The following is a 22,359-nucleotide window of genomic DNA, read 5'->3' on the forward strand; positions in this document are numbered from 1 at the left end:
TTAGCTTCTGTGATGAGCTCAGGGTTTCTAGGTCCTGTTTCCTGTGCTTCCCTACTACCACTTGTAGCCAAGTCCAAATTGCAAACATTGACACACTTCTAAATTATGGGCTCAGGTTGGAATAGGTTTTCAGGCTCCCATTTTTTTCTCTAACCACATTCAGCATCTTCTGCTGAGATCGTTTAAATATCCTGCTCGTGTTATTTAACAAGAAGAGGTGGGGCTGTGGGCAAAACTGTGGAAACACAATGGATTGCAGCAATGTGAAATATGATAGAGATGTTGCCCAAAGAGTAACGATTGGCCAATGACTCCATCAGTTAATCCACTTCCTCAGCAACAGTTGTACCAGTTGTTTGCTAAGACAACCTGAGCAAGGAACAGTGTCCTCTGAGGCCAGGCTATATTTAGAAGAAGATGGTGTCTCTGGGTAGGGAAAAAGCCACCCACCAACAGCAGTGAAAATGGCATGGATGTAAGGTGGCGCAGGAAATGTCTACCCCACCTGTACACAAGTGGACTTTGAAGCAGATTCCTGCATGACCAGGACAGAAAAAGGGGAGACTGCATGCAATTGTTGGGTTATTTAAATATGTAATTCTTCTGCCCAAAATAAACGAAGTACACTTTCTGATGCTTCTGCCAAATCTGTGTGTCCCTCGGACACTTCAGCTATAAGCTGATGAAGGTGGAGCATACCGAGAGAAGTAAAGCAGTCCGGAGGAACCACCCATGCCTCCGGCAGCTGTATTAGCAGCTCACATCCCAGGGCTGGGGAAGATAAAGTGAGTCTAACCGCCACATACTGTTCCCAGAAGAAGAATAGTGGACTTGGTTCAGATCCAGCACCTTTACTATAGCATCGTACGTGCCAGGCAAGGTCCTCTGCCAGGGCACTGGAATCCCACGGAGGCCAAACTGACTGCAAAAGAAAAATTCCTCCTCTCCCTGCTCTCCTCTCACCTGTTTGAGGAACCCTTAACTGTAACGTGAATGCACAAGATCAACTGCTTTATGGAAAGGTTGGTTAAGACCACTTCATAAACCGACAAATCCTTAGCGTTATACCAATTTTGGTTAGTCGGGTGCTAGCAAAGGAAAATTCAGCCATGGTGCTGAATCACATCGTTCTTGCTGACATTCAAGCAAAAGATGGTTAAGCCAGACAATACCTGAACACAGTCTTATTTCCCAAAGACACCTGCTGAGGACTAAACATTCGTCCTGTGTCAATTCATGTATCATCTACGTTTACTCTGATTCATCTTTTCAAGTTTCTGTTTTCAAAGACCAAAAAAGGGCAAGAAAGCAGAAATCGGAATAAATGGGAGTGGAACAGTAAAGCAGATTTGCTTTTTTTTTTTGTTTAAAATACTTTTTAGCTACTTTGATGGAAAAGCCAGCATTCATGTGCAAACACATGCAAAAAAGCAACATATGCTGCATTTGTATAGAAGACATTCATAATTTGTGCTGAGAATAAAATAATATTTACGGTGAAGGTAGGTACGTAATTGCTACACAGGAAACAACGTTTTCATTTGAAAAGCCACCCTGGTACTTACTAAAATAACAATCCAGCCACACAAAGCCCAGGAAAACACTGAGGGTGGTCATTTATAAAGTGTTTGTAAAAGATTACTACAGCAGCTGTCCAACAGACGACACACTACAGTTAATCTTCTTTTAAAAATAATGTAATGAATTTGTTTAGTTTTCTGTGAGCCACGAAGCTTTCAAATAAAATGACTGTGGCACATCATTAGAGCCGGTCTGATAAAGAGGCCTCTGCTTCTTCATACTTACAGTAAATGCGTATCTCCCTAACTTCCCTTCCCCCCACATTCCTTGCATTATCAAAAAGCTTCTTATCCCTCTCCCCAACTGCTGCATTAAAAACAAAACAAGTCACTCCCGCCCTGTAGGTCCCAACGTAAATACCGAGCCCTAACAACATTTGTTTCCAGCCTCACAATTGATGCACCGTGGGCTGTCTGAAACGAGGGCATTGTTCTCTCTGCGGGGCTGGTGCTGTCCCTGGCATGAAAGAGTCAGGATTTACAGCTGGAGGCACCTTCTGCCAGCCCACAGCATCGCCCAAGGAAGATGGGATTCATCAGGCTTCTGCTGGGAACTCCCAGCACACACGCTGTGAACGCTCTCACTCTGCAGCTCAAACAGCTTCCAGTTGCAACTATACTTTTACCCATCCACGTTAACTGGATCGATCTGGTGGCATGTACCACAATCAGCCCCTGTCCCTTTTTTATTTGAAAGCTTCAAGGTTTGCGTACTTCATAAAATACCTACATTTGGCCATATATTCTCTGCAAAAGCAGGGGGTAATTTTATCACAACTGATTGGGATAGAGTTCATTTTCTTCACAGTAGCTGGTACAGGGCTGTGGTTTGGATTTGTGCTGGAAACAGTGCTGATAACACAGGGATGTTTTCGCTGTTGCTGAGCAGTGCTTACACAGAGTCAAGGCCTTTTCTGCTCCTCACCCCATCAGCGAGGAGGCTGGGGGGCACAAGAAGTTGGGAGGGGACACAGCTGGGACAGCTGACCAAAGGGATATTCTATACCGTATGGCGTCATGCTCAGCATATAATGAAGGAAGGGTGGGGGGACATTCACAGTGATGGCTTTTGTCTTCCCAAATAACCCTTAGGAGCGTTGGAGCGCAGCTTTCCTGGGAATGGCTGGACACCTGCCAGCCCATGGGGAGCGGGGAATGAATTCCTTGGTTTGCTTTGCTGGTGTGCATGGCTTCTGCTTTACCTATTGAACTGTCTTTATCTCAACCCATGAGTTTTGTCACTTTTACACTTCTGCTTCCTCCCCATGCCGCTGTGAGGGGAGTGAGTGAGTGGCTGTGTGGTGCTTAGTTGCTGGCTGGGGTTAAACCACGACACACTGGAATCTGAAGCCTAGCTGTATTTATTTTAACTCGGATGATCTCTGTTACGATACTGTACTGATGAATCTCTCCTTTCTTTATATCAACAGCCTTATTTTTTAATTTTGCTTTCCCGAAACCATCACCATGACTGTTTTTGCTGAAAAATATGTCCAAAGTTTGTGAGCTGTTTGGATTAGGAGTTTTAGTGCTATGCCATTATTTAAATTAAAAAAACCCCAACCAGCACGACTTCATTGTTTTGAGGTCATAAATACTCCATATTGTCTCCTTCTATATTTATAGAGTGACATCACAATTTGTAGTGCTACAATTTAGTCTTAACTACAACATTTAAAGTCCCCATTTGAGCGTGTCAGACACTTGTTTATTGACGTGATAAATTTAAACCACATGCATACAGAAAAACACACCACTTGCTTATTTGCAAAGCCTGCTGAGAGCTACCACACCACCTTGGATCGTGGGCTCATTAGATCTCAATCTAAACAAGGTCAGGCTAGGTCAGTACACTTGAATGAATGACATTCAGAGGAGAGCCAGTGTTTTCTCGTGATTAAGGAGGTGGGAGTCTTCCACTTGGAAGCTTTCCAGAAGGCCTGAAAAGGTGCTAAAAGGGATATTGCTACTGGATGCCATATTTTGAGTAAGAGGCAGACCCCTAAATCTTTAACGCTTATGCTCATATAAACCCACGTCATCTTTGCAAGGGTATGGAGATGTGAGCTCAGGCATCTTCAAGCCAATTCCCAAAGTCCATACTACACCATGTCCATCTGCATGCGAAGGGCTGTGACTGCCAATACAGCACCTTTCATCAATGCCAGTCTCTAAATTTCTGAACTGTGTGTAAACATTGTAGAATACTGTAAATAGTCTAAGATATCTGACTCAAAATATCTGGAGGCTTAGCTGTGGCAGTTTTAGATAATGGTTAAAGTTTTCAATTATTTCTTGCAATCTGGAAATACTACACAAAATTAAAATATTTAGTAAGTTATCTTTAGAAATTAGTTTACTCCTCATAAAAGAGGAGCCATCTCAAACTGAAGTACAGTACTTAATAAAGCAGCTCTGCTTAGCAATTCAGAACAGAGAAAAATAACCGCAAGAGAAAGTGGCAGAAAGATGTACCCACGACAGGATTTCTTGCAGATATCTGACCCTTTTTCCTGCAGCAAGAGTGGCAAACCCAAACAGGTGTAGTTTTTCAGAGACTGCATCTCCATAAAAGCTTATACTGCCATGGGACTATGAACCGTAATAGCTGGGCAATCAGCACCAAGATGGTATTAACAGCACAATAATGGCATTCTGTTTAAGCAGAGCGGGAACAGCACTTTTAAATTTGTTTCCAGATTTATTATTTACCCAGAGGTCCCTGCCTGCCTCATATATCAGTAGAATTGAAGACATCTTTCAAGGCCAGGCTGGATGAGGCTTGGAGCAACCTGGTCTAGTGGAAGGTGTCCCTGCCCGTGGCAGGGGGTGGGACTGGATGGTCTTTAAGGTCCCTTCCAACCCAAACCAGCCTGTGATTCTATGATTCTGAAGACTTCTGTTCCTCCTCACTCATCACTGTGTCTGAAACTCCTACATTTGCATCCCTAGTTGACTGTTGCCAGCACAGAATAAGGTTGACAGAGTCAGGAGCTCTGAGTAATTGCCACAATTAACTAAATACTCATTTATTACAAATTTGCCTTTGGGATTCGCCTGTGCAGGTCTGAACTTTCTGCTCGTTCAAGGGTTTGGCTTTGCTGCCAAACCTATAGCTGTAACCACAGACCAAGCTGCAACACCAATTTACTATTTCTTAGTATCAGTGAATTCAGTTCCTCCAAAAGGTAATGGACTTTCATCCTTTTTCTACCAGCACAGCAACACAAGTCTGCATAACACCAAAGCGAGCATCATCAGAAATGCAGAGAAATAGACTATAAGATTACTAACAGGGCATCAAATTTTTGCTCTCCAGTGAGAAAGATGGGGAGATTGATGATACGGCTCATTTCATACCAGGAGCACTGTATTGCCTTGTTTGTTCATTAAGCTGACTATAAGGTTACTAACAGGGATAAATGCATAAAAAGGGCATCAAATTTTTGCTCTCCAGTGAGAAATATGGGGAGATTGATGATACGGCTCATTTCATACCAGGAGCACTGTATTGCCTTGTTTGTTCATTAAGCTCACAATACTTCATAACTTTTAATACAGAGAAATGTCAAAAGGGGCCTTGTTCACTCATCAAGAGCTGCCAAGATGCTACCGACCAGTCATGTCACGGCTTCTAAGTATATTTTTGCCCCAAAAATGCCCCGTGCATGATATCAGCATGCAAAACATGCTGTTTCTGTCTTACACAATACATCTGAACCCAGATAAATAACTGGCCATCTGCCAGCTTAAAACCAAAAAGCGGAATCTATAAACACAGTTCAAACCTACAAAGAAGAAAGGCTGGCAAATCCGTAGATGCAAGGTTCATAAAAGATTGACAAATGATTTACTATCTGAGGCTTGCCAACGAGCTGTGCTACAACTACAGCTATGGCGTTTCCATGAAATAGTTCATGGCCACATTGAATTTAAATAACTATCATTTAGCACCTTATGAAAAGAAGTATGACCAGAGAGGGCATATGAAATTTCATGATCATGCATAAAGAAAATTTTGGATTAAAAGTAACATTTGTAGAACTACAGTACACCTCTTTACAACATGTCTGCAGCACTTACAGAGGAAGATTTGTTTAAAATTATACATTGCTCAAAGAAAAAAATTGATTTTTTTTTCATGAAAGCCAGGGGTTTTTAGAATCTGAACTCTTCACAACAAAGACACTGGGAATGACTTACATTTAGTTAATTTGGAAAGGTTTCTGTAGATGCAACCCAGGCAGAAAAGCCTCAAACAAGTTCTGTAGGAAGCCAGATTTAAATAAGAACAAGCTTTTTATCTTTCTGATCCAGGACAGGAATTTTTTTAGTGGTCATGTAAATGTTTTGGTTTTTTTCTCTTTAAAAAGTGTCCTTGGGTAGACAGCTATAGTATCTCACAAGCACAATTGACCAGGTAGCACCCCAAATTTGCAGCTGTAATTTAGAATGGATGCACCTTTATTAGCTGGGCTTAATTTACAGCTACACGATCTTTACATGTTTCACAGATTTACAGCCGGTTCCGAAGGGCACATAAAGTGTTATGATTAGGAACTGCTGAATAAGAAGAAATTGAACAACTGACTAAACTAAACGAAAGCATTCATAGGCACACAGAATGACAGGATTTACAGAACCTAGCTTGTTGAATTCCACTTTATAGATTGTTTGCTCCTATAAAATACATACTGTAGCAGATTAAGTTCTAAGGCATAAATTAGTACCACATTTTATTCCTCTTTTTTTTTCCACCAGTATCACGGTCCTGAATACAACAGAAATATTTAAGACACCACTGCGACTGCAGGCTTGGGGAATGCAGTTTTGCTTCATTTGCAACTACAGCACTGCCAGGAATTTTCACATATTTGTTAAAGGATTTTGCTTACTCTCTCACCCTTAATTAAACCACGTTAACCAATCAGGAAAAGATGGAATTAAAAAAAAAAAAAGGCAACCCCTCAGAAATCATTTGTATCCACATCCCTGTGGCTTACACACAGCCCTTTCAAGCCCTCCCCAAAAACGCACAGAGGAATTTTAATAGAAGGAGCACGAGATCGTCGCAGCACTCGGCGTTTTCGTCGCCACCGAAGTCGTCCCCGTTCGGGGTGCTGACAATTTCTTCTGAAGCTTAAAAAGGCTCTGGGCTGCGAGAGGAGGTAGAAGCAGAGCACAGCCTGTTTTGAAATCCTTGCTGGAGAATTAAAAAAAAATAAAAAAAATAAACCAACCCCAAACCACGAGCTCGATCTCCTCCAATGAAAGAGGTACCACAGGGTGTAGGCAGGTTGCCAGGCGAGCTCGGCAGCGTGACCGCGCTGCATTGAGTTTCTTTAATGAAAGCCAGGAAAGAACACATTACACAGTGTTTCTTCTGAGAGCCAGCTAGCCTCCAGTGATTGAAATCAATAAAAACAGTCGGCAAGGGGCCCAGTGGGGGAAGAGAGAAATCTCCACTACAGCATTCAGTTTGCTTTCCACTTTCTCCCTCCCCCCTAAAGTTAAACTCTGAAGATCACCATGACAAGCTACTTCGCTTCCAGCGCTGGGAAGACGCTGGTGGGGATTTAAAGGAAGCGAGCGCTTTCCTTTTGCCTCCCTGCCTTCACTCTCCCCCCAGCGCGAAGGAAATGAAAGGCTTGTTTGGAATTTGAATTCTGCCTGGAAAAACTTCATCGGACAAGTGCATCGTTCTGCGTTTCAGGAAAGGGATGGATTTTACGGTCAGAGAATGCTAAAAGGTGAGAGGGGAAAGAAAAGCAGGAATCTGACTCAGGCAGAGCCTGCGTACAGGCGAGGATGTCCACCACGGCGGAGGGGACCTCTGAAGCTGTGGGAAGGACTGCTGGCGAGCGCCTGAGATCGGCACCATCCGCATCCTAAAGCGGCCGAAACCTTAGGGAACACGTGACCGACACACCGACCCAGGTAAGCAGACCTCGCTTTTAACGGTTCTCTGTATCGCGTCCAAAATCGGAGCGAGACCTTTCTGCCTCAGCCTCTGCAGACTGCCCCGCATCCTCCCTCCTTAACCTCAGCCAAGAGAACACTGAGCCTGTCCCGCCTGAAAACGGTGTTGGGCCACCAATCCTCACCGAACGATAAAACATGCACAAAAGCCCTTTGTTTACCCTTTTTGTGTTGAATTTGCTGGTTGACAAGGTACGACGGGGCCATTGCGTAACTCCAGCCCCTCCAGGAGCTCAGGCTCCCGGTCCAGGAGGGCCCGCACGGAGTAAAGAAACACGACTGACCCCGCATGCTGGAGCCGACTGCGATCTGAGACAGTGCCAGTAATGAATTTCTAATATGGTCCATATTTATCTATTTTATTTATGTATTTTAATCACCATAGCAGCCACATAGAGTACATGCTTGCACCGAGTTCCATGTGCTGATCTGTACCACGAACTGCAGCAACTTGCATGCACAGGGGCTCGTCTGATCGTTCTGTCCCAAAGAACTTTGCAATCAGTTGTTAATAGAGCCGAGGGGGATTTCTGGCACACGGTTTAGGAATGACTGACACAGGTTTACCCAGCACATGTATCATCTGCCATTACCTTAATGCGAGTGGTTTTTATTCCCTATAAAAATGGGGAAAAGACAGCTGCAGATCACAACATCCTTCTCAGGTTTTTGGCCAACTTCAGATGATTTATCTAAACTTCAGTGAGACAAAGGTGAAATCAAAGCCTGCCTTTTGCAAAAAAAATGATGATAGCTACGTCTCTTCCAGCAGTGTCAGGGAATTCACTGGGACAGGTAATAAATAGGTGCCTACAGAGCAACCATGCTTGCCCCCCGTGCTGGTCATCATTAGATGCTGACAGCAACACACACGCTCACTGCCAGAGAGAGCTGGGGGAGGATGGGATGCCTCCACCGCCACTCAGGACCCCCCACAGGGATGTTTCAGCACCTCGTTATCCCAAAGTTGTAGGGTACAAACACAGTCTGGATGAGACTGATGGTAAAGAGATGAGACTGCCCAGCATCTCCCCCATTTCAGTACCACCGCACAGAACGCAAGAATCTAGCACAGCAAGTGTGGATGTGTTCCTGCAGGTGCAAATGTTGCTGTTTCTTTCAAAAGGCAGTCTTTTAAGGGTGATTTTATCATTTTCACCACACATGGAAGTGACCTGAAGAACACCTCCATGACCCAAAGTAGGGAACAGTTGTTTTTACACATCAGTTGGAGCATTTTTAAAGTATGAACTCTTCTATCAAGCTAGGAAAATAACTGAGGTTACATTTAAACAGGAGTAAGTTTTCATGCTGAGTTTATCAGTCTGGTTTTGAACTCTTCATACAGAACAGTGGCAAAATTATAGCCAAAGATAGAATCATAGAATCTTAGAATCACAGAATCATTTGGGTTGGAAGGGACCTTAAAGCCCACCTAGTTTCAACCCCCCTGCCATGGACAGGGACACCTTCCACTAGACCAGGTTGCTCCAAGCCTCATCCAGCCTGGCCTTGGACACTTCCAGGGATGGGGCATCCACAGCTTCTCTGGGCAACCTGTCCCAGTGCCTCCCCTCCCTCTCTGGGAAGAATTTCTTCCTGATATTTAATCTAAATCTCCCCACTTTCAATTTAAACCTGTTGCCCCTTGTCCTGTCACTAGATGTAATTAAAGAGCAGTAATGTACAAATTGAAAAAAGCAAAGTTGCGTTTCTTAATAGAAGCCCAAAATTCACCCCGCTTCCCATGGTTTTCAAAATCTGTTCCATGTTTTGCCTCCCCTCTGCACAGATCCTTTGCAGAAATGACAACACCTTCATAATTCAGGAATCACAGCAATCACTCCCACACCAATCACCAAGTCCGTTTTGCACTCCTCTTGCAGCTAAATTTATCCTTATGCAGAGCAACTCACTGAAGTCTTGAAATTTTAAACATGGAAAGCTTAGGTGAGACTTAGACAATGCATCCCACTTGTACCAACATTCTCAAGCTCAGATGATATTCCTCCCCATCACCCTCAGCAGAAAATATAAATATTAGCTTTAAAGCAGAGTGCAGGGTATTTTTTTTCCACAGTGATGCATCTTTCAGAAGCTAGGTGGTCTGATTTTCCACAGCATTTACTGTTAATGGGATGTGTTCTTTTTCAAACATACAACATAGGAAAATGTACCGTGTTTTCTCATTCAGAAGACATTTTGACCAAATGGAGATATTCTAGCAGTCATATCACAAGGCAAGACTTGTCAGTTTTTCAGTCACACCAATGTTATTAAAGCTGATTCCCTCAACAGTGACCCAGTCCTTCACACTCTTCCTTTAGAGTATGGAGATCTGGAAGAATCCCATGTTGCTCTGATGACTTGGATACAACAAAGTAGAACCAACGGGAAACTATTTCTCACATTTCTATTGGTCTTGATAGTCTCATATCATCAAGAGTACTTCATCCTCAACAACAAATCACATCTCCACCATAGTCAAGAGCTCCTGCCAGGTCATGCCAACTGCCCTTACAACAATGTATGTTGGTAAAAGAGTTTTTTGAGAACAGTATATAAAGTCTTGTAACAGTCAGCAAAATAGATAAACCACTTTTAAAGGTGGAAGGACAAACATTTTGTTTTGATCTCACCTATCTAAATCTTTATGGAGGGAACTATCTGGGATTCTAGGAAACAAGTTGAATCGCTATTCCAAAACTGCTGAAATTCAGCAATAAAAAGGAAAAAGATCAGGGTCTTCTAAACACCTGGATAGCTCATCTGGGGCAAAACATAATACTTGTGTCTGCACTGGTGGAACAAGTGTTGCCACCCCTTTCAAATGAACATGATCTTGAATACTTCAAGGTATCTCCTTTCTTATTTACAACAATGGTTCATGTTCACAGTATTGAATTCATCCAGCTGAGCATATTTAGTTTGCTCTGTCTCAAACTGACAGCTTCTCTGCAACATACCCATTCTGACTCAAATTCAATAGGAATCTTTATGGTTTACTTAAGAAGAAATTTTTTGTTAAAAACAAGAGAGGTATCAAAACCCCTAAAATACATCATTCCTCTGTACCAAAAAGTGGTCATTAGCTTCAGCTCTAGAGTTCAGTATGATGTGTAGCTAGAGTGAATTAATGTCCTCTACTTCAAAATTCATTGTGATCTTCCATTCAATTAAAAGAAAAAATAATACCTTAGCAAACTCTTATTCATTATTTTCTTATTTAACAAAACTAGTATCACTGTACTTTGCTAAAACCCTTAAAAAAACCAAACAGTTAAATACTCCAGCATGTCTTTCATACATACATCTATTTAAATATTCAGCTGCACGTGCCCACATATGCAGGAACATGCCATTTTCAATCTGTGATGCACAAGTCCCAGAGTGAGACCCTCAGGAAAACGGAGCAGGCAGGATTCATTTCTTTAGCAGAATATGTTCATTTCATGATTCAACAACCCTGAAGTAGACCCTGACAGCAACACCCACCACACAAGCAGCCCCTCAGCTGTCCTGCACATTCATACAGCGACAACTGAGCGTAAGGGTGTCAACAACCTCTACTCAAACTCGTGCTGCTTGATTTGCTTTACAATAAGACATATGACTTGGAGACAGAGAATTGAAACCTAAGTCCAGTTATGAAAAGAGAGGCATTGTAACACAAAATAAGGAACGGATGTGATGGACATTAGAGATTTTCTTATTTGGCTTTATGTCCTGTGATGACCAGGGATTTACTTCCTGTGAAATGACTATTCTTGTAAATATATCTAATTTCCATGAATGGACTTGTGAACACCTGCACGCACAATCTGAACCTGTTTAAAAACAATACTATAAAGCTCTACTTGTATCTCATGTACAGTTCAGTTCCCACTGAACGTTGTGTTTTTAGAAGTTTTGTCTGACAGAGAAAGGTAAAGGAATGACGGTTCTAGCAGTTGGCATGAATTACACGGTCTAGTTTTCCTCCAGGTCCACTTGCTGCTCTTCCAATCACCGTGACCAAGTGCCAGTAGCACTCTCTCATTAAGCATGACTGATAGGAAGAAAGAATTTGAATATATTGTTTGTCAGTTTGAAATGGTCTCCTGAAAGTTCCTTAAGAAAATTCCATCCATATTTTCAGCATTTTAAAAGCCTGTGAAATTAAAGTGCAGTCCATTCCCGAATCCTATTTATTTAGCGATGCATTACATGTTTTCTGTTCTTGTGAGCTCCCTGATAACTAACTCTTAAGCTCTCCAGATTTATCCCACAGTCCTGGAACACTGAAATGACATCTGGTTTTTATAGCATCAGGTGCGCCCTCATTATGCTTTTGTGAGGCAGAGCAGAAAATTGAAAAACAATTATGATTTAAGACCCTAAATTAAAACCTGTCGACCGTTTAGTAAAAATACTCCATAAAACCTGTTTGTATTTCAACAGACCACACTGAAGAATATCACCGTAAAAGCGGCACAAAACAAGGTGTTGGTGGTGTTTGTTTATTTGGGAATTAAGGCACCTTGCAAGTTATCCTAAAATAAAATTGTATTAATCTACATTTCAATAATAAGTAGCTTAACCATATTTATAAAATAAATACTCTAATTTACGTGGACTGAATTCACAACTCCTGTTAGTTTCAAAGTCAAGCTTTAGACGCGTAAGTTGTATTTCACATCTTTGATAAACCAAATATAAACACAACAGAAAATGGCAGTTGCCCACATAATTTTAAAGTATAAAATAGAATGGATAATTGCAGACAGAACAACATGTGAAACAGAAAGCACGGACCAACCCACTAACCGGCGGATTAGGATTCTCACATACCTGTTTGGTTATCATGTATTTTTGCAGGGATCAAAAGAGAGGGGAGTTGTAAGGTAGGAACAGCGAGAAACTTCTTCCTTGTACACAGGGAGAGCAAAGAGCACTGGAGATGGTCGTTAGAAAATGCAGACTGTCAAAGGTAAATGTTTGAAACGTTAGTGAAAGAAGAGTCAACACTTCCCTAGCGCACATGGGACAATGGCCAGAGTGGGAACAGACTGCAGAGCTTCGAAAGTGAAGTGGTTTATGCTTGGCAGAAGAAAGGGAGAGCAAAGGAAGAGAGAGATTAACAGCAAATGGAAGTTCCATCTCAAGGGAAATTATGTTCTTCAAGAATTTTTTTTAAATTATTTAACTGGTCGGGAAAAAAAGCCAAGATGTCAGAATTCTTTTTTGAATGGCAAGAGAAAAGCTTTGTGTTTCTTTTTACTTGCCAACAATACAACATCCTTTAAAACAGAAAAATCAAACTAAAATCAAATTAAAACATTCTACCTTAACATGAGACATACCAGTATTACAAATGTGAAATGAGAAAGCAGATATCGTACTTCTCTGTCAAAGATTAAATTAGAAGTCAAGATGTTTCCTAAAACACTTTAAATAAAATTGCAATCTCCAGAAGAAAAAGAAAGTAAGTTTGACAAAGGGATTTTTTTCAGGTTTTCCTTTTTTTTTTTGGTTAACTTTAGAAGTGAGTACTTCCCCTTGGAATACTGGGACCTAAAATCATACTGGACGGTTATATGGTAGAAATGGAGAGAGGACCTCCTGCCAGTGCTGCAGGCAGCATGGTTACTGAAATGTGAAGTCAAGGCAAACAGGTAACACTGGAAAAGTTAGTCAAGTCAGGAAAGTCAACACCTAGTTTTCTTTCAAGATAGCAAAGACCTTGTACTTCCTGCATTCTTCCAGATTCTCTGAATGAACTCTGTCTTTATTTAATGCTTTTATAAAATCTGTTACTGGTCCTTAAAAACTTTATTAATTGACTCCAAAAATTCCAAACCAGTTTTGAAGCACTGACATCTCCCACTGTACATGACCAACCAGGCATCCAGTAGCAATAAGAGGTGCAAATTTCTGATAGATTCCAACTTTCAAGTAAAAACAGGAGCATGATTCATACTTTTCCTGGCTTTGAAAATGTTTACAATATTTTTTTTTTTGTACCTCTACACCCAGATCTTGCTATGATTAGACTTGGGATACAACTGGAAATGAAAGATAATAATCTGATTCATCAAACACTCCTGACAACTTTCATGACAGGATGCATGGTTCATGTTGGCAGTTTTTAGCCAAAGTTTGCAACTTGCCCTAAGTGACATAAATTTAAACCAACTGTGGAACTTCTCTGCTTAAAAATCCCTAACTTTCAGGCATGTGTTCAGCACAACAATATATCACAGAACTACATTTTCTCCTTTCATACGGTGTGTATTCATTTTCATGACAGAATGGCTAAAAACTGCCAACATGAACCATGCAAAGTTTGCAACTTGCCCTAAGTGACATAAATTTAAACCAACTGTGGAACTTCTCTGCTTAAAAATCCCTAACTTTCAGGCATGTGTTCAGCACAACAATATATCACAGAACTACATTTTCTCCTTTCATACGGTGTGTATTCATTTCACATAACTGAAATCAAAAAGGGTTATAGCTCCTGAAACCTCCAACTGGATAAATATTTCCAAACTATTTTGTTTTACGTACATTTTTGCAAGTCAGCTCTTTTGCATGTTTATGTGCCTACGCTACTTAGCTGTACCTAGCACAGCCTAATTGTGGCAAATGGAGCTGACAGTCATTGCTGACTGCATCCCACCCAGGGCCTTCCGCACTCCCCATCCCTTGCAGGGAGCCCTCAGCTCAGGAAACACAGCAACAAAGCCTAAAGCCCCATGAGTTTGCCATGATGCTGTTCAGTCCCCAAAGGTGATAGAGCTCCTCTCTCGTTCATGTTTTGTCATGTCAACATTTATATAACTTGATGAAGTACTTGATACCTTAAATCCACCACACCTCATGAACAATAGGAATAGAAAATCTAAAATAAATACATGAAACCACACGGACAATATTCCAGAGTTTTCTGCACACAGAACCAGCTGGAAGCCCATGAAGCATGACCCTCGTTCAGAGTGACGATGGGCCTGTGCCCTACAACTTCCACACAATGTAAAGCTGAGCTTAGCCACCAGAGGAATTCTGCAGGAGAGAAGCATAGCGAGCAGAACTCCAAGTAGTCGGTAATATAATCTGCATAACATTTTTCAGCTCCCAGCTGGTTGTTCTTTTAGGGAACCAGAGAGTCCAGAAAGGTACCATGCTGTGTTTTAACTACTGTAATTAAAGTAAACAACACTTCTGGTCTAGGCTTTCTAATGTTTAGATGTATGATTCAATTCTAGTTGCACCAAGTCCTTCTAAATTTCATGTGGTTTTTAAGCATCTGCAGAGCTTTATTACTACACTGCTAGGCTAGGCTTGGCCAAGGGCGAGATACTGCGGTTAGCAGATCTTACACATTCATTTATCTAATGACTAATCTGAGATGCAATTTCATAATTACTTTGAAGATTCCTGCTACTCTTTAGAAGGCAATGGGACTTACCCTAATGACCAGCCCAAAGAGGAATGGTGATACATACTGGAGAATTCAAATGGCACACAAAATGGAGAGAAAAATATAAACTCTGCATACATGAGGCCCTCACTGGCAAAACATATCGTATGTTCTTAAGTTGACAGTTTTATGACACTAAATGGTTTTGCAAATGAAATCCAAACAAAAGAGCAGAGATGTACTCTAAATCACTCAGCAATTGCTGCTTAGAAAAACCAGCAACCACTAACCCCAGAAAACAAAAAGTTGCTTTAAGTAAGCTTAATGAATGGAAAGAATGTCAAGATCTTGTTGTTCTTTCAGCTTTATTTTTCTATATTCTTGAATCTATACACATAATGATTCAGTTCACCTTGACAAATACTGTATAGCCCACTATCAATCACACCAACTTTTTATATGTTGAGAGAAGTCAGATACCAAGTGATAAAACGAGTTCAGGCAGAGGGCATATGTTAAGCAGCTGTGAGTCCATTTAAGCTGCCCATACGCCTAAGAGCTTAATGTCATTACACAGAGCTCTCATTTCTTCCTTTCCCGCCTTACACTACAATATCCACATTATATATAATAGAAATTATTAACTTACTGGAAGAAATATAGTCACACTGCAGCCGTGCAAACAATGTGCTTATAAATTAGACGGAGTATATTTTGCTTACAGTGAAAGATGACACAAATACTCCTGTTTAGGCTCTAAAGAAAGTTTTACTTATGAATAAAAGAATCTCAGGTAATAGTTTCAGGAACAATTTAAAGCCACATAAGTTAGCACTGCTGCCAAAAGACACATTCCCCATTTTCTCCCACCTCTTCCTTGGGTTGGCACAAGGGCTTGTACAGCCCTGTAAACTCCTCTGGGTTAAAATTACCTCTCTATCCCCCTCCAAAGGTTACTTTAAAACCAAATCAGTTCCTTAATTTGATTCACCGTGAATATTCCTGCCAGCAAAGAGGAGGTGATAAAAAGATGGAAGCAAGCGGCTATGCAGCTTGTGGGATCCCAATTTTTGCAGCCTCTGGCTGAAGACACCTTTCCTTAAAATAAACGTAAGTGTAAAATACGTAATGTTATAAATGTAAGTGTAACATACGTAATTTTGCTACACATATCCTACCTTTTAAGTACAGGGATGATGAACTTCAGCTGGCGAACTCTTGAATTATCAGACCCTTTGGCATTTGCTGCTTTGTAGGAGGTGCCATGCATCGCAGAGGTTTGGGCCTTCAGTTATTTCCCTCTAATTTCAAAATGACAGTAGAAGCCCAGTAAAGTCAGGGAACAATTTTTGCTTCCAAGGGCCTGAACTCAGGCTGTTCCCACAAAGCACAAGGCCTCGGCAGTCACCAAGTGTCTGATCCTGTCGTCAAGACCAGCGACAACGTCCCCAGTGGCCTCAGTCAGAGGCTGCAAAAACTAGACTGAGGGAACTGGGCTTGTTTAGCCTGGAGAAGAGGAGGCTGAGAGGAGACCTGATCACTGCCTACAACTCCCTGAAAGGAGGTTGTGGAGAAGCGGGTGTTGGTCTCTTCTCCCTAATGACAGATGATCGGACGAGGGGGAATGGTCTCAAGCTGCGCCAGGGGAGGTTTAGATTGGATGTAAGGAAGAAGGTCTTCACCGAAAGGGTTATCACACACTGGAACAGGCTGCCCAGGGAGGTGGTGGAGTCACCATCCCTGGATGTGTTTAAGAGACGGGTGGATGAGGTGCTGAGAGATATGGTTTAGTGGTGGACAGATACGGTTGGACTGGATGATCTCTAAGGTCTTTTCCAACCTAGTGATTCTATGATTCTAGACAAAGGGGGCAACAGGGAGCAGGAAACGTTCGTGAAACGGAACAAGAAACTGAAGGGAGCCGAAGAATTAACATTTATATGCACGGGGGAACAGAAGGAGAACTGAAAGTACAAAGAGCAGGAGTATTGGAAGTGCACAGGGGGTCACTGCGGGTCAGGGAGGGGGACCCTGCGCAATAGATGGGGTAACACACGGAGCAAAAAAAGGTTGACGGATGTACTAAACCACGTGAGATACCACAGAGGGAGAGCGCAATGGAAGAAAGGGAAGCGAAGGCAAAAGTAAACACATGAGGAAAGTGGAGGACATAAAACCCTCTAGTATGACTGGAGTAGTTGTTCTGTGTTTAGAGAGATGGTCAAGAGTAAAAATAGCATCTCCGCAACCAAAGCATAGGACAGAGCAGGTAAAGAGAAACCCCTCCGGACAGAGGACAGCGGCTCTCCCTGTTTATGGATGTTTAACACTGTAGAGAATCTGTGAACGTCGCTCAGAGGGCAGCTACTATTTCTCCAAGTTAAGCAAATCAGAGAGCAAACAACGAGGTGGTATTTTTAAACATATGATTTCCAATTTGTGATTTAACCCAAGACTGGCAATATTGTATTCTTCATATTTTTATTATTCAAAATGTGTCAGGGAAGAATCAATCAGGAATGCAAGAAAATCACGTTCCAGTGTGGAACCACAGTGTTTTAACTGTTCAGCGTATACACCAACTTCCTGCCCATCCAAACCTCTGAACCAGAGCCAGGAACAAACAGTCAGGGCAACAGCCAGACTCCAGTTGGAGCTGTCAGGTGTTCCAGCCTGCTTGGCTGTAACTGCAGTGGGAAGATGCTGGTTAGCATCCTGCATTTTGCAGTGAGCGAGAAAATCCCCTTCACCTACGACCTACCAATCCGTGGTCAATAAACACATCAGAAGCAATTTTTTGCTTTTGTTGCAAAAATTCATGGGTTTGCTTGCTAATTCTGGGGTAAGTAATGGTAGCAGTCAATTATTAAACTCCTCCAGTAGTTTAACAAAGGGTGACTGAGATCACAATAGAATTTCACTTTTATGATTTAGCTAATTAAATGAAAAATTGCTACCGTCTAATAGTAACCCATACCTATAACTTTATTACGATATCTAATCTAATAAAGAAAACATTATTTTCACATACTATACAAATGCAAGTACATGACAAGATGTGGTCACGGCAGTGACCGAGCACAACACGCACGGCCATCCTCTGTCCTACCCTTTGCATTTCCTCTTGGAGCTGTGTCACATCTGAAGACATCGTTCAGTTCAGCAATCCCTCAAAGCCGGCAGCACTACTCTGTTAAAGGTTAAACTCTAGCACCCTTTAAAAAGGGTCATAATTATGTAAACAGAACACAGAATAATCGCTGAGGTCTGTATCACAGCAGACACGTGATACGCTGCACAACCAGCGGTACACAGCAGGGCAACCATACATACTAAGAGAATTCCAAACGTTACTGCAAAACCTTTCATTTGCTCTCCTTGTAACTCTAAGAAGCACACAAAATGCATTTTATAAGCCTGTGTTTCAGAGTACAATCATGTTGTTAGCTACTTAGTAGAAAAGTTTATCTTTTACACTGAGAAAAAGGAGTTTACAGCTTCTGATTCAAGAAGAGGAAGAGGAAACCAGCTTAAATACATACCAGGATCTTGAGACATAGCCAGGGAGACAAGGATGGTCAGACATCTGTCTAAACCAAACACTCCTCTACACAAAGGGAGAATTTCCACCTGGGACTGGTTTTATTTAGTGTCAGGACAGAAGACTGCTTTGCCTTCTGAACCCACCCACTTAGAAATCTGTTTATCACAAAATTAAACTGATGTTCAACCATCAAGTGGCGTTTGTTGCCACAAATACAGAGCTTATATTAAAAATAACCAAACAAATCAGTGTATCTACAGTAGAAGCAGTAACTGATTTGACACAATGGTGTGCCTTTCTCATAAGTGAAAGAGTAAAAGAAAATGAGTAAAAACTTCCATAGCTTCCTTGTTTTATGCAAAACTTAATCTTAAAAAAATTAAAATGGGTAAACAAGGTAGCCTACTAGTTTTATTCAACTTTTCTGTAAACTTGCTCCATCTTACAACTTTGTTTTCTCATTTAAATATAACATTATAGGCATATGACACTGATTTCACCCAACACCAACAGATTAACACTGTAATTTTAACTATTCTTTGTATTTTCAGTTCCTTCAGAAAATATTCCACATTGCCAGCACTGAAGAGCACTGCAATTTGACTGGGCTTTCCCTAGTGAAAATACTAGAATTCAAACATATAGCTGCACTGATTTTACATGAATGCACACAAGAGTAAGAATCATCCGAGTTACAAAAAAGTTTGTCTGACTTATTTTCATCAGAAAGGTCTTTTATTTGGACCAAAGTACTTGGGGTCACTGGTAGAGAAGTAGTGACACAAAAAAGTGTCCAGGTACAAAATGTCTAATTCTTCAAACACCAGGTTAATTTGTTTTCTAAACCTACACCAATATTTGATCAGTTGAACAAATATTTGAAATGCATTTGGCTGGTTATCTATTTAGAAAGAGAACAAATTTATTTAAAAGGACTTTTCCCCCCTCAGACACCACGGAACAAAACTTAGATTGAGCTCACAAGATTTTTTTTTTTTTTTTTACATGGTCTTGGATTAGACCTCTCCTAACAATTATCGCCCTAAGGACATCAGGGTCTAACGGAAAACGCTTTAGGAATAGGAGTGATTTAATACGAAAGAACAGATACGCTCTAAGAACTGATAAGGCAAAAAAACTGTTCATCTGCTACTTAAATAAGGAGAGCCAGTTTAGGTAGTAATTTTACCATTGAATCAGGTATTAATAAGTACGAGCTGCTTTTCATGATGATTTCTATTGCAAAAGTAATGTCACGATGAATCACGATGTCTTCCAGTTATGTCTGCAAGTAAAATTTGTTTGTCTGTTTAAAAGAAATGCTCAGCCTCAATTCCCGTGTAATTCCCCCCAAGCACATCTGTGACATTCTTAGACGTATTTCAGGTTGTCTCCACCTGTGCAGCTGATCTCTTTTCCCTCACGTCAAGACAAAGAATATCAGTATCTGAAGAATAACTAATTAAATTTGGTCTCAGACCAAGTCTTGAGATCAACTCATACAGCACAAGGAGATCTCATTAGACACTGCGTGGGGAATCTGAGCAAACAAGGGATGTGCAGAAGCTGGGATCCGGTCCCCGCTTCTGGGTCCACCAGTGCCAGGCGCAGGCAAGGTGACCCCAGGCTTTGCCCCGCTGGGGGTGGAAAGCCTCCCAGAGGGGAGAGATTCCACATCCTCTCTGGGCAGTGGGCTCTGGTGCTTAATTACAGTGAAAAATGTTTTCCTCATATTCACCTACGGCGCCCTGTTTCACTTTACAGCCATTCCTCACATTCTCCTGCAACACTTCTCAGCAAGGAGCCTGGCTCCAGCTTCTTGGTGACCTCCGCACAGAGAGGCCACTTGGCCCAAGTAAAAACAGAATTATACATCAGTTACTACATTCCTATTCTACCAGAACTTTTTTTATCCATAATAGTTAAATGAATATCCTTTTGAACAATGCAATACTCAACAAATAAATATTTTAAAAACAACTCTGTAATGCTTCCATAAAGATGCAATTAATGCCATGCCGCTCAGGTACTCCAGGAGCTTTATTACAATGTAGGTATACATGTCTGCTTGCTACATTTGGAACCAGACAACAACTGTCCCTACAGCACTGGAATTTGTCCCGATACTGTTTAGGTGAAAGGAATAAACATTTGACAGTAGAAACACTGATATTAAAATCTGTGCAAAATTTATGACAGGCTGAAAAAGACAAAGTCTAAAGAAGCAACAAACGTAATCATCTCAAGTTTATCTTCAGTTTAAAACTGGAAGAATGATCAAAAGGCTGAAAAAGAGTTGTTATTTGCAAACAAATAATTAACCTGGAACATTTCCTGAACTGTTCAGCCAATAAATTTACCAGAAATAAAAGCAGAAAAATAACTTTCTTACACAGTTCCACTGCCAAGCAACTTTCAAGTTTTTTAAGTGTTTTTATCTATTCAAAAGCAGCTCTACTGCCCAACTGTTTATCTTTCCTTTTAAATAATAAAAACTGCTTTAAACCCCACATTGAGAAGTGTCAGAAACATAACTCATATAAAACTGCACAGAGACATCTAAAGGCTCCTGAAATCCTTCACCCATAATAAAAGCCCTGCAACTTTCACTACTTTCTTTTTAGCTTTTTAGAATAAGGTTTAATGTTCCTGGTACTGTAATAATGTCAAATATTAATAATTTTTATGATTCTGTCCAAAAACTTTTAATTGGTCTGTCTTCCTTACAAAGTTCTGCGGTTACAATAGGAGACCAACTGTAGGTTCTCTGAAATACTTCTAAAGTTACACAGAGGGAGATGCCTTTTGTGAATTCTGCTTTAGCGTATGTTCAGTATAAAAAGTTATTGAAGTGCTGCACAATAAATAATACAGCAACATACGCTTTCAACACATTTGGAAATTAAGTCATAAACCCAGTCTTATTTTGGCCAGAGTGCAAAAATTTACATGCAGCAAATGTTGCAAATAGAAGCCACAAAATCCACTGCAAAGATGGAAAGTTTTGTAGCATTTTTGTGGCTTTTTCTTCAGACTGATAATCAGAATTTAGAAAATTAGAGTGTAAAACACCTATCTTGCTCGGTGTAGCGGTGTCTCCATCTCACACACTCGTCTGTACCAGCATGAGGAGTAAGCCACAGCAGCAGGTCAGTACCTTCATTACACAGAATACAAAGGGCTCCATAATAAGTGGAAAGTGGGTTTATGCTATTAGTACAGGCAATACATTTAAAGAGCTGTAGTGGCTCCACAGTAATTAAAAACTTCTTGGGATAATTGTTCACAGAGTATTTGGCTTGTGGTGACTCTCGAGCAGTGATCTTGCAGAAATGAGTAATTAGAAACTCTTACAATAAGACTAAGATGGCTTTGCCAGAACAAGCATTGGACATAGCCTCATATGTCAGGAAGAAATGATGGGTGAAGGAGTGAGCTGTGCTCCCACCAGTTCCATAAACTCTTCCACGGAAACACCATTGACAAAGCTGCAAATGCTCTTTCAGTGCTGGTGGGGGCACTCTGGTCTAGAGCCACGTGTTTAGTGGGTTCTGTAGTTGGTTGGCTGTTCCATGTCCAGCGGGACAGGTACCAGCAAGGGTGGGAAGCTCTCCAGGGTTAGTGCTAGGAACACTGCTCCTGGCACATGATGTACCACAGGGCTTCTTGGTGTCTTTCACCAGGAGCAGTACTGTTTGGTTTTGATAGCGCGGAGTATCTCAGTGCCGGCTGGTTCGATGCTAGCATTTTGTATGATGCCTGCATCATTTGGGAAGCTTTTGGTATGCCAATACCAAGCTAAGCTAAGCTGGTTTAGACTTTCCATTTCTGCCTACTGAAGGAAGAGCTCTCTC

This window comes from Eurypyga helias, unplaced genomic scaffold (assembly GCF_000690775.1).
Source record: "Eurypyga helias isolate BGI_N326 unplaced genomic scaffold, ASM69077v1 scaffold7586, whole genome shotgun sequence".
Lineage (NCBI taxonomy): Eukaryota > Metazoa > Chordata > Aves > Eurypygiformes > Eurypygidae > Eurypyga > Eurypyga helias.